General features: G+C 42.6%; 1 pseudogene; it reads left to right on the forward strand.

Moving 5' to 3' along the window:
* The first annotated feature begins 9,839 nt into the window (after positions 1-9,839).
* Positions 9,840-11,437, forward strand: LOC147438782 (protein PELOTA 1 pseudogene; annotated as a pseudogene).
* The last annotated feature ends 589 nt before the right edge of the window (positions 11,438-12,026 follow it).

Genomic DNA, 12,026 nt, shown 5'->3' on the forward strand with positions numbered 1-12,026 from the left:
TCTTGAAGGAAAAATTCTCTTTTCTTTTGGTTGAGAAAAGGCTTATTCTCCCTCAATGCTTGAAAAATCACTTGGAGATGTTTCTTATGTTCCTCCAAAGACTTGGAGTAGATGATGATATCATCAAAGAACACTCCAGTGAATTTGCGGTAAGGTCTAAAATTTTTCTCCATTAGACGATTGAATGTAGCTGGTGCATTATTCAAGCCAAAAGGCATGACTAGATATTCATAAAGACCAAATGTTATGCAAAACGTGGTCTTTAGGATACTTCATCCACTATCCTTATTTGATGATAGCCACTTTTAAGGTCAATCCTACTGAAGTAGGTAGAACCTTGTAGCTTATCAAACAAATCTTCTACCCGAGGCATGCGAAATCTATTTTTGATAGTGATATGGTTTAGTGCTCGATAGTCCACACACATACGATATGTACCATCTTTCTTTTGTACTAAAAGGATTGGAGAACAAAAGGGAAAGGAACTAGGCGTCACCATCCCTTTGTTTATCAATTCCTGTACTTGCCTCATGATTTCCTCTTGTTGAGCTTGAGAGACTCGATAAGGAGGCTTGTTAGGTGGTGAGCTTCCTAGAAGAAGCTCAATACGATGGTCATCATTCCCTCGATTTGGAGGTAAGTCCATAGGGATATCATCGATGAACACATCTTGGAATCTTTTTAGAAAATTAGACAAGTCTAACTCTTCTCGATTCCTACCATTTACATTTGATAAAAAATTAGGATCTTTTAGAGATCTTTGACAAAAATCATGTACGCAGAAACCGAGCTCTTCATTGATTTTTCAAAAGGATGAGAATTTATAAGTGGAACGGTGGAACCACGCTCACTAGCATCTATATACATATTCTTTCCCCTGTAGGTGAAGTAGATTCTCCTTTCAGGGAACTTCATATTGGCAGCCATGCGATCAAACCATGGCGCTCCTAGAATAGCATCTCATGTTGGAGAGGAGACATGGAAAAGTCTTCTTTGTCGACATAGCTTTGGACGTGAAGCCTCAACTTCCCAATCAAGGGAGTAATGGAGGCTTGCTGTGCCTTGAAAGCTGTGTCAGCCATTACCATATCTCCCATCTCGAAAGCTTGAATGCCCAACTTGGTGGTCAAATCCGTTGATATGAAGTTGTGAGTAGAGCCAGGGTTAAACAAGATGAAGGCATCATGCTCTCTTACCTTTCCCCAAGCATAGGAAAGTGATGATCCTGCAATGAACATCTACTTTTGGAGGTTCGATGGTGGAAGCCCTAGGAGTCTCATTGCGAGCATTCTTTTTGGGGCAAGAATGATAGCCATGTCCTTGCTCCCCACATTTGAAGCACTTATGGTCCTTGCGAAAAGCTTCAAGATCTTCAGGAGAGAGTTTGCTTTTGCCTTTGTAAACTCCCTTCTCCTTGGACCGATTTTTGTTACAGTTGTTGTTGTTGGAAGTTCCTTGGGAAGAATTTTAAGCATTGGTTTTTGCCTTTGCATCATTTTTATCTTTGTTTTCCATGGGGTTGACATTCCGTCTAGCCCCTTGATGGAAATTGATGCGTGAAGCAACCATGGTGTGATGAATTACCACTGATAGAACCAAGCCATTGAGAGTTGATGTATTCGGCCATATCTTCAGGTAATCCCGCACAAAATTGCTGCCTTTGCTCGGCAAAGTCTATCTTTTGAAAGACAGTAGCCTCGAGATGTAAATCCCAAAACTTGTCTACATACTTGTGGATAGACTCATGAGAGAGAAGCTTCAAGCTACACCATTCAGTAAGCACTTTGTCCTTTGCATCGCTTGCAAGGAATTGCTTCATGATGGAAACTCATAGAGTTTTCCATGTCTTTGGGGCTTCGCCGTTGCCGCGAAGGCTAGGTTACCATTGATGAGCTGATTTTTGGAAGTGCATAGCTACATGGTGCAGCTTGGAGGACTCCGTGAAGCCCTTGTCTCCAAAGGCCGCATCAAATTGTTGGATGAAGGCCAACACTTTGTCGGTAGCACCAAAGGTGCCATCATAGGTGAGAAAATAGATACTCTTTCCTCCCTCCTTGAACTTCTTTAGCTTTTGTGACCTTCGCCATGCGGGGTATGATTTGCGATGTCCTTCCCTCTTGTATTCTCTAGCAGAATAGCCATAGCTTTCGTCGGAAGAGGAGGAAGGTGAAGAAGAAGGAGAAGAGGGTGACCTCTTTCTTGCCATTTTCTTCCTTTGTTTCCTCTCTTCTCTTTAGGAGTGACGAGGAGAAGGACTGTGTGTTGATATTTTCCTCTTGGGAGGAGTTGGTGATTGTCTAGACCATCGTCTTCGTGGAGCCACATCTTCAGAGGAACTTAAACTTTCATTGCTTTCTTGCTCTTTGGATTCCTCCTCTCGTATGGGAGAGAGTCTTCTTTTGGGGGTCTCTTCAAGAGGCCTCCTAAGTTCTCGCTCCTCTTGGAGAGGAAGGGAAATCCCATTAGCGCGAAGTTGTTTAGTAACTTCGGCTTGCAAAGCAGGGTTTCCAATAGCTTGTTGAAACTTAGTAACGAGATTATTAACAAACATGGGGGCATCATCATTAGCACCTTCATGTGCAAAATCAAAGCTATCAATGTTCATTCTACTCTCTTGGTTATTGTCAGCCATGTTAACAAAATTTTATATATGTACTTAGTGTATGCTTTGGCAATTCAAAACCTTAGTTGCCACTCCTCTTAGCCTTTGAAAATTTGCTCTTAAGTATCTACACCCACACCTCGAAGTGGTTAATTATAGAGAGTAGTGGAGTAAGTCTAACATAGCAGAGTTGCCGAGGGCTAGCTCCTTTCGGACTTCTTATGGCTCAATAATGGTAAAGCCGTAGGCAAGTCTAAAAAGACCCCATTATTAAGTCCAAAGCTCCTGAGGTGTGCACCATATCCCACATAATGGGCTCAACAAAAATCCCAGTTCCACTTACCCTAATATGATTAACAACATCAACCATTTATAGGCTACTTAAGGACCTCTCTTCTTAAGCAAGAAAAGAGAAGCCAAATGCTTTGATACCAATGTAATGGAATTGGCCTATTAACTTGAGAGTAGCGGAGATTAATGAGAATACTTTTAAGAAATTGCTTTGTGAGCATATCGGATGAACATAATTGAAGATAGCAGCATAATCATAGCAATTAGTTAAGTTGGCATGAACAATACTTTTGCAAGAGAGAGAATTTAGAGAACATAACAACAGTTGAGGATCGGATTTATGTGGAGCCGGTCCCCCCTCCAATAGGCATTTATATTATGATTTCTCCCATCAAGAGAGACTTGTTACAATACAATCTTTGTGTTCCTTATGACCTAGGTAATGCAATGAAGATGGAAATCTTCATGTATCACAAGCATAACATAAACTTTGAAGAAAGCTTTAACTATCCCAAGCCTCAGTCCCAAGACCTCAAACACCTTCGAAGGTGGAGAGAGCTAGCAGGGAATGAGGGTAGGGAAGAGGAAGAAGAAACAATTCATAGGAGAAAGAATTAGTTCCTCACTATCATAGCTCTTCTTGCTAGCATACATAATAGCATAGTAATGAAGATGTAGAAGATAGAAAGCTTAAGCATTGAAGCATGGATCTTGGTTGGATTTGCACTCCATAGCCAAGAGTGTTGGTGTAGGCTCTCAACCTCTACTTGCTTGGAGAAGGAGAGGGAGCTCTTGCACTTTGCACAATGCATAATGAGAGTGTGTGTCAGTGTGTGTGGGAGATTATACCCCCTAAGCAACCCCCTAGCTTGCTTTGGTCGATCCCCCCTTGTAGCTCATGTTTCAAGTTCATTGGACCCCTCCAGGACTAGCCAATCACAAGCATGAGGCATTACAAGCAACAAGGATAGCCTTGGGACAAGGGTCCCCCTTTCCCTTTTGAGAGAGAGGACTTGATAAATGCAAAGACAATTAATTAAATCTCCTAAATTATCATTGGACCCCTTGGGTGGCCAACCAATAGGCTTCAAGCACACCATGAGGGTAACATGAGGAGGAACTTGACAAGTGTCCCCTTTGCTTTCTTTGTACTAGGCATACCTTGTGTGTGTGTGTGTGTGTGTGTGCGCCAGTGTGTGTGTGTTCTCTCTCATCCCCCCTCATGTAGGGCTTGCCCCCTCCTTGTAGGGATTGACATTGAAATTTTTCACACCTCAATCCACTCAACTTGGGCTTGGTTCCCACCACAAGCTTGGTCCTTAAGTCCCTCAAGCTTGGGCCGGGTTCCCACCTCAAGTACAACCCTAACATCTCAAGCATGACAAGCACCTCAAGCATCCCAATCATCAAGCACCTCAAGCATCTCAATCATCAAGCACCTCAAGTACCTCAAGCACCTTAGTCATCAAGCACGACAAGGACCTCAAGCACCTCAAGCTTGGGCCGGGTTCCCACCTCAAGCACAACCCTAGCTTACCTAAGGTCAAAGGATTTTTACACTCATTATTGGAGGTCTTCAATGAAGCTGACCCTAAGGTCTTATGCTCCATTGGTCAGCCTTGCTCTTTGATAGACCATCTCTCATTTGGGCCCCTTTACCATTGGCCCCGTGTTGAGATAGATCTATAAGCACATGTCTATTTCTTAAACCCTTGTTCCCGTTTATTCTCCCACATTAAATGATCAGTTTAATATGAGAAAATAATTTGGGTTGGTTATATATTAAAATTTATGAAAGTAGACGTCCTTAGATAGCCAAGTCCAAGTAGGAGACTCTCATGCACCCATGTGTAGCCGCTTTTGGGTAGACAAGTCCGCCTAGAACTCGGCCGATAACCGTTGAAATCCAGCCATCGGCCAAGGACCATCGGCTACCGACTACCGGCCATTGGACGACCGGTTTTCGATTGTCTTCCCACCGCCGTCCGAGCAATATATTTGGCAAAAAGGAATATTTTGACAAATAAAAAGTCTCGTAAGGCCTCCAAAGTTGGCCTTGAATTTTCTTTATACCATCCACGATCACAAATAAAGACGTCACCAACGTACAAAGCTGGAATCCACCAAATATATGTGCACTAATGGCTTCTCCTCATATGGAGGCCTTACAAACTGTACATCATATATTGTGGTGGCAAAACTGAGAGAAGTGGGCATTGCAAGTATATCAACAAGAACCACATAAAGCATACACATCCGCTTCCCTTTGCATGTCCTTGACCTTCAAATCTGCCTAACCACTTTGGCATGCCCCTGTGAGGACACATAGCCATGCATTGCACTCTTCATAGCATCGACCAACTTTAGCTGCACCAACGTGTTTAAAATTACCACAAGTATATGGGATTAAAGATGTGCAATCTAGGGTCCCTACACCATCTTTTTGGGGCACCCTCAATATTCATGCATTGTTCTTGTTGTTGTGTGGAATTTTATCACATCCATACTATCTTATAGTAGTCTTTTGTGCTTAAGAATCTATCTAGAGTTTAGTAATCCTACTTTTCTTCCCGTCTCTTTGAAAATTTTTTGAATGGGCGTGGGACATCAATATTCTAAGGTTTTTTGCAAGTCCATGCATTTGTCACTGGTTATACGACCCTTCTTTTAACATTTCTCGTTCGGCTTTCTGTTCGCTTTACATTTTTGCTCAGAAGGTGTGATTCCTCTCGACTCTCTTGCGACCTAGGTCAATCGTCAAAGCATATGACACAAGTAACCATGCAAAAATGGAACAAGCATTAGGATGAAAGCACAATGGGAGTCCCTTGTCTAGAAGTAACAATCCATAACCAGATCATGAGCTAACCTGCTTACCTAACCCAAAGTCCTAAAGCTTCACACTGAACCAATGTCACGTGCATGAATGCAACATTTATGTCAATAGCAGCATCCACATTGGTGTTGATCATGTAGAACATTCTCTAGGTTCCTATCAAGGTACAAGACATAAGTCAATATTTACACATTACAGTCCTCAACTGGACACAAACCGGCGTCACAACAAGAGTTACAAATGGGTCAAAATATCAACCCGGCATTACCGTTGTCATCCACCCAATGTTGGTCTAAGCGGAGTGGTGTCACAGGGACTGAACAAAGAATCAAAGCAACTTACATTAATGCTCCCATGAACCCAATGTTGGTGTCACATGCTCCAAGAGCTCATCGCTCAAAAGACGACAACGACGAAGGAAACCACAGCACTAATCAAAGGATGGAAATCATTCAGAATTTTACATGGTGGTCATCATATTATATTAGCCAAAGACTAAAGTCACATCATGAGTTGGAAAATTTCCCGAGCCACCCAATTTGAAAAGCGTCGAATGAATCCAGGTGCTTTTCCATGGCTTTTGCTGTGAATGCTTTTCCGTCAGTGTCTGCTTTTCATGCTTTTTTTCGGTTCGCACTTCTTACGCTTATATGCTTTTGCATTACGGGCTTTTGGGCAGGATCCCCTTAGTAGAAAAGCCCGAAGCCAAGGAGTAGGAGTAGGAGTTTGAGAGCAAGCCGTAGAGTGGTAGCAAGGTACAATATTACATTTTGCAATAGTACTAGAGTTGAGGCAGATGAAACTAAAGCAATTCAAAAACAAAACGATGATGAGATCAAGCTCCTCAAAGAGAAATTGGCTAAAGCATAGGAAAAGCTGGTAGCCCAAAGCGCAACAAATTCCCTTGGATTATATTTGAAAGATATGGCCATTAGTGCCATAAGGGCTCAACCAATAGTAGTGGAAGTTCCTCCAACAACTAGTAAAGAGAAAGTGAGCATGAACCTTTCCCTTGTAGATCTACCAAGCACGTCTGCAGAGACATCGTTACATGATTTTGATGACACCGAAAATAAAACAGATGCCAGGGAGGAGATTCAAAAATGGGTCTCAGAATTGTGTGACCCCTCACACAAAGAATATATGCAATATGAACTCAAGGTACTGGAGTCGGCAACACTTCTGCTGATGATCACTCCTGATTAAGTCGTCAAAAACCATGGGCATGAAATGATATCCCTTCCACTGATGAAGTAAGAATAACTTTTATGGAAGAGAAAGACGCTGCCGACACTAGAGCCCAATCATCAAGGGGATTACAGAGGTGTGCCCGTAACAACAAAACATGCATTGACTATCCTCAAAAATCAACCATTATGGAGGAAGAAGTGGTTTGAGAAGCACCCCACACGATGAAATATACTATAGAAATGCACCCTAATATCTCAAAATCGACCCGACCTTCTCTCCTATCAATAGGCAGAGGTCCGGGGATAATTTCAATACCTGGCAAAGCAAAAGACCAGCGGTGCTGAACTACCCAATGCTCACAAAGCCAACATGTAACTTCCCTCCATCAAAAAGGTATATGATCAACATTCTACAAGGAGTCATCAGCCATATGATTCCTTTATTTGCCAGATGAAGGATGTTCCAGATTTGACGTGTCAAATGCTGGTGAAAATTGCCAAAATGATCATCATCTGCATCACAACATTTGGAGACATAGAAATAGCGGAACATCCTTGGCATTTACTCCTAGAAGAGGACAAAGGGCTATGTTGGAACCTGGAGACAAAAATTTCGAGCCGGAATATCATCATGGGGTTGTATGTCCATGTCATGTTCTTGCCCTCTCACTACATGCAAGCATTTGAACAGGAATTCATGACCGGGTTCTTGAACTCGATTCATCAATTGTCAAGCCCATGACAAAGAATATGCTTGCTCTCCATATTGCTTATCAGAGCACTTTAAGTAACAATACCTTTAGAGAGCTGGCAAAAAAGTAGAAATTGAAGCAAGGGCAAAAAAAGTCAAGCTACTAATTGGTACTCTTGAGAAGTGTACACTAAACTACTGAAGAAGGATACATTCAACTCCGTCCAGCAGCTGCCCACGCACATCAAAGACACTGTGAAGCAGACCAAAACAGTTTGCACGAGGATGTGCAAAGACTACGAAGTGAGGAATGTTGGCACTCAAGCCAGACAAGCGCCCTTTGAGTCGACCCCTCCTTCCATGAGCCCCAAAATTTTGATGTATCTTCATTATTTTTTCAAAAAGCCTTGTAATATTTGATAATCTTTGATTATAGGCAATCTCTGAAAAACTGGATCGTAAAGTCTGTAATGGAGTCTGAGTCTTGTAAAGTTGGCCACAACCAAGAGAGTCCTAGGTGTTAATTCTATTTTATAAAATGAGAAAAGGACCCCTTATCATTATCAAGTTTGAAGAGTTTTGAAGCGTACGACTGAGAGCGACTACTCTCATGCAACTTGTAATCTTCATATTTTAAGCTCTGGTAATCACATTTTGATTTTGAAACTTGTGTTGTGTTCCTTGTCCATTGCTCTTTCATTCAAGTATATTCATTGTTGATTCTGCTATAATTTGTGACTATGCGTTAGCATGATAATCTATTGTTTTGAGTGGGCTAGTGACTGTTTTTTGACAATCCGACCATAGGAGAGTGTTCCTAGACCCTAGGACGGCCTTTCTGGTATGTTCTGTTGCAATTTCCAGGACGTTGATCATGATGGATTGTGATTTTTCTACCCCTCGGATTGCGACCAAACTTGGTAGGTTAGTGTCTTAGGTCTCCTCCCAAAGTTCTGTAGCATTTGGACATCGTTCGAGTGTCGAAATGGGTTGATAAGTGAGTGCAATGACATAGGACATATGCAGGTTGTCAGATCCGAGATCGATAGATTTGCATGTGCTAGAGATATTGACGTTTCAAAGGTTCACTTTTTGAGGTTGACACCCTCAAAGAGTTTTCGTACCCCATCCGAGCCACTTCCCTGAGTATTGATATTATGCTAGTGCCAGAAAGCTATGCTATAGAAGTTCGTCGTAGCGACCCGCTAACAGTCAAGCTCGAAAGTCGACGAGGCTTCCGTCCTAAAACCTGCACCAAAATCATTTGGCAAGTCCGTGCATTTGTCATTGGTTACGACCCTTCTTTTAACATTTCTCTTTCGGCTTTATGTTCGCTTGAGATTTTTGCTCGGAATGTGTGATTCCTCTCGACTCTCTTGCGACCTAGGTCAATCGTCAAAGCATATGACACAAGTAACCATGCAAAAATGGAACAAGCATTAGGATGAAAGAACAATGGCAGTCCCTTGTCTAGAAGTAACAATCCATAACCAGATCATGAGCTAACCTACTTACCTAACCCAAAGTCCTAAAGCTTCGCACCGAACCAATGTTCACCTGCATGAATGCAACATCTATGCCAATAGGAGCATCCACATTGGTGTTGGTCACGTTGAACATTCTCTAGGTTCCTATCAAGGTACCAGACATAAGTCAATATTTTCACATCACGGCCCTCAACTGGACACAAACCGGCGTCTCATCAAGAGTTACAAGTGGGCCAAAATATCAACCCACCAGGATACTGGCATTACGGTTGTCATCGACCCAATGTTGGTGTAAGCGGAGTGGTGTCACAGGGACTGAACGAAGAATCAAATTAATGCTCCCGTGAACCCAATATTGGTGTCTATGAAGTGGTGTCACATGCTCCAAGAGCTCATCCCTCATCAAAGGAAACCAAAGCACTAATCAAAGGATGGAGATCATTCAGAATTATACATTTGATATGGTGGTCAATGGTCATCGTATTATATTAGCCAAAGACTAAAGTCACATCATGAGTTGCAAAATTTCCCGAGCCACCCAATTTGGAAAGCGTCGAATGAATCCAGGTGCTTTTCCGTGGCTTTTGCTGTGAATGCTTTTCCGTCAATGTCTGCTTTTCATGCTTTTTTTCAGTTCGCGCTTCTTACGCTTATATGCTTTTGCGATACGAGCTTTTGGGCAGGATCCCCTTAGTAGAAAAGCCCGAAGCCAGGGAGGAGGAGTAGGAGTTTGAGAGCAAGCTGTAGAGTGGTAGCAAGGGACTACTAGAGCTGAGGCAGATGAAACTCCTACTCAAGGACCTCACTCCCAATGGCGTCGTCAAGCTTTTACCACAAAATCCCCAAGACTTGTGGTCTGCTTACAACTTAATAGCAAAGGGGGATCGTCTCTCGGCACCCACAAACAGAAAGGTGCAACGAGATCAGAGAGCCTCCGGGAATAGCTCATGTTATAGAGAAGCGCCTGCAAGGCGTTTGCACACAACACTAAAGGTCGAAGTCGACTCCAGCGATTATGACAATGTGGCCAACGTTTTACACGTCCGTGGTAAAACTGTGGATAAACATGAATTTGTCAAGGTAGGAGCTTATCATACCTTGGATATTGAGCAACAAAGGCCTTTTTCTCTACAAAAGGATGCCTGGGACACCATAGCCATCAGCATCTTGAACGCGGCATGTGATCCCACTTCAGCTGCCATTCAAGAGGGCTTTGAAAGTGTAACCACACACAAAGCAAAGATTGTCAGTACTCCCATCCCTCAAAAACACCAAAAACATCCCTCCAAAATTATGGATACGAAAGCCGCCACCACAGATCAGGCCAAGGTCTTGAATGAATTCTTCAGTATGCTCTCAAAAGACCCATCAAGAGTTGTATATGGACCGCGAGAAGTTGATGTCGCTCATGACCTTCTCGCCATTCAGGCGTTGCTTCTTACCGAAGAGCTTTTCCAAAATGCAAATGTTGGAACCCGAAAGAAGTATGCAAATTTGGTACATTCGATCAAAGAAAATCGAGGGGAGGTTCATATCTTTTCATCCATGCAGGTGTCTGGAGAGAAGCTAGGTCAACTTTCAGGAATAGCAGCAATTCTAAGGTTCCCATTGCCTGATCTTGAAGACATGGATTTGTGAACAGTACTTGTACTATACAATCGGCGATTGGTGTCAATAATTCCACTGTATGGGTTTGATGACTCCAACACTACAAATCTGGCGGTGGAGCAAGCTGGGTCGCATATTTGGAGCCAAATTAGAGGAGGCAAGCAAATGGGAAGCTCCTAGAGAAGCAAACTCCAAGAAGTCCACATCTATAAGCCAGCCCTTTGTCAAAAATCTTGCATACACATATCGTTTTGTATAACGGTGAGGCTAGTTCAAGGGTTCCAATTTGTAATTTTCTACACGAATTTAAGTCAAGCATTCTATGTAGTTTGAACCTAGGAGGCCATTAAGATGCCTGCCAATTAGTAAGCCTTAGGTAGAAAAACCAAATTGTAAGTGTGGCCCTTTTGCAAGCAAATTGCACTAAGTTTGCATCACTAATGGTGCATTATCTACACACTCTTGTGGCGCAATAAATGCTCTTTGAGCTTATCAAGAAATCCAATGTCATTTCACAACCTGATTTGTTTCCTAGCAAAAAATATGCATGAGTTCTCCCTTTGGGCCCTTGGGAGGTTTGCTTCAGATCTCAAAACATTTCCAAGCTATGGGTAGAGTCTAGAGGTGTTGCATTTTCATACTAAAGTTGGAAATTGTGTGCTTTGTTGGTCCTGCATATAACAAGGACTATGTGATTGATAAGTTTTAAAATTGGTAAAAAAACCCGGTAAAAAACGCAACGTTTTGGACACATCTCCATTGATTAACTAGTTGTGACTTTTCATTCTAACAATTGCTCTTGCAGACAACCGCACGAAGCCTCATTTGTGGATCTCTAGTCTCTCTCTCTCTCTCTCTCTCTCTCTCTCTCTCTCTTCCCCCAAAAGAAGGGCGCTCGGTACCCTTTTGTATAACATAATCAAAATTACAAGCCCGAAGGCATTACATCAGCCCGTAAGCACACCAAATACAACGGATTTGATATATTCAAGAACCGCAAACCATAGGGGAAAACCTAATAGTGATACAGAGTTACAAAAGATGGGCAACACATCAAAAGCTAGGAACAAGGGAGATAATGGAAGAACCTAGGAGAGAGCTGAAGCGGAAGAGTTGATGGCCTCTCTCAGCCCCCTTCACTTTTTCACTTTTCCTCCACGCGGTTCACACTAGGCGGCGGTAGATTTGCGAAGACTAGGTTCTTCCGCCGGTTCAGTCTGAACCCAACGAAAACCCCACCAAAGAATCTCCAATATCCAAGTCCAGCTCTCCAAAGCCACACATCGCATCCTAACAGAATAAGAATCACCACTGCATAACC

Source organism: Adiantum capillus-veneris, chromosome 16, assembly GCF_014529385.1.
Source record: "Adiantum capillus-veneris isolate H3 chromosome 16, ASM1452938v2, whole genome shotgun sequence".
Classification (NCBI taxonomy): domain Eukaryota; kingdom Viridiplantae; phylum Streptophyta; class Polypodiopsida; order Polypodiales; family Pteridaceae; genus Adiantum; species Adiantum capillus-veneris.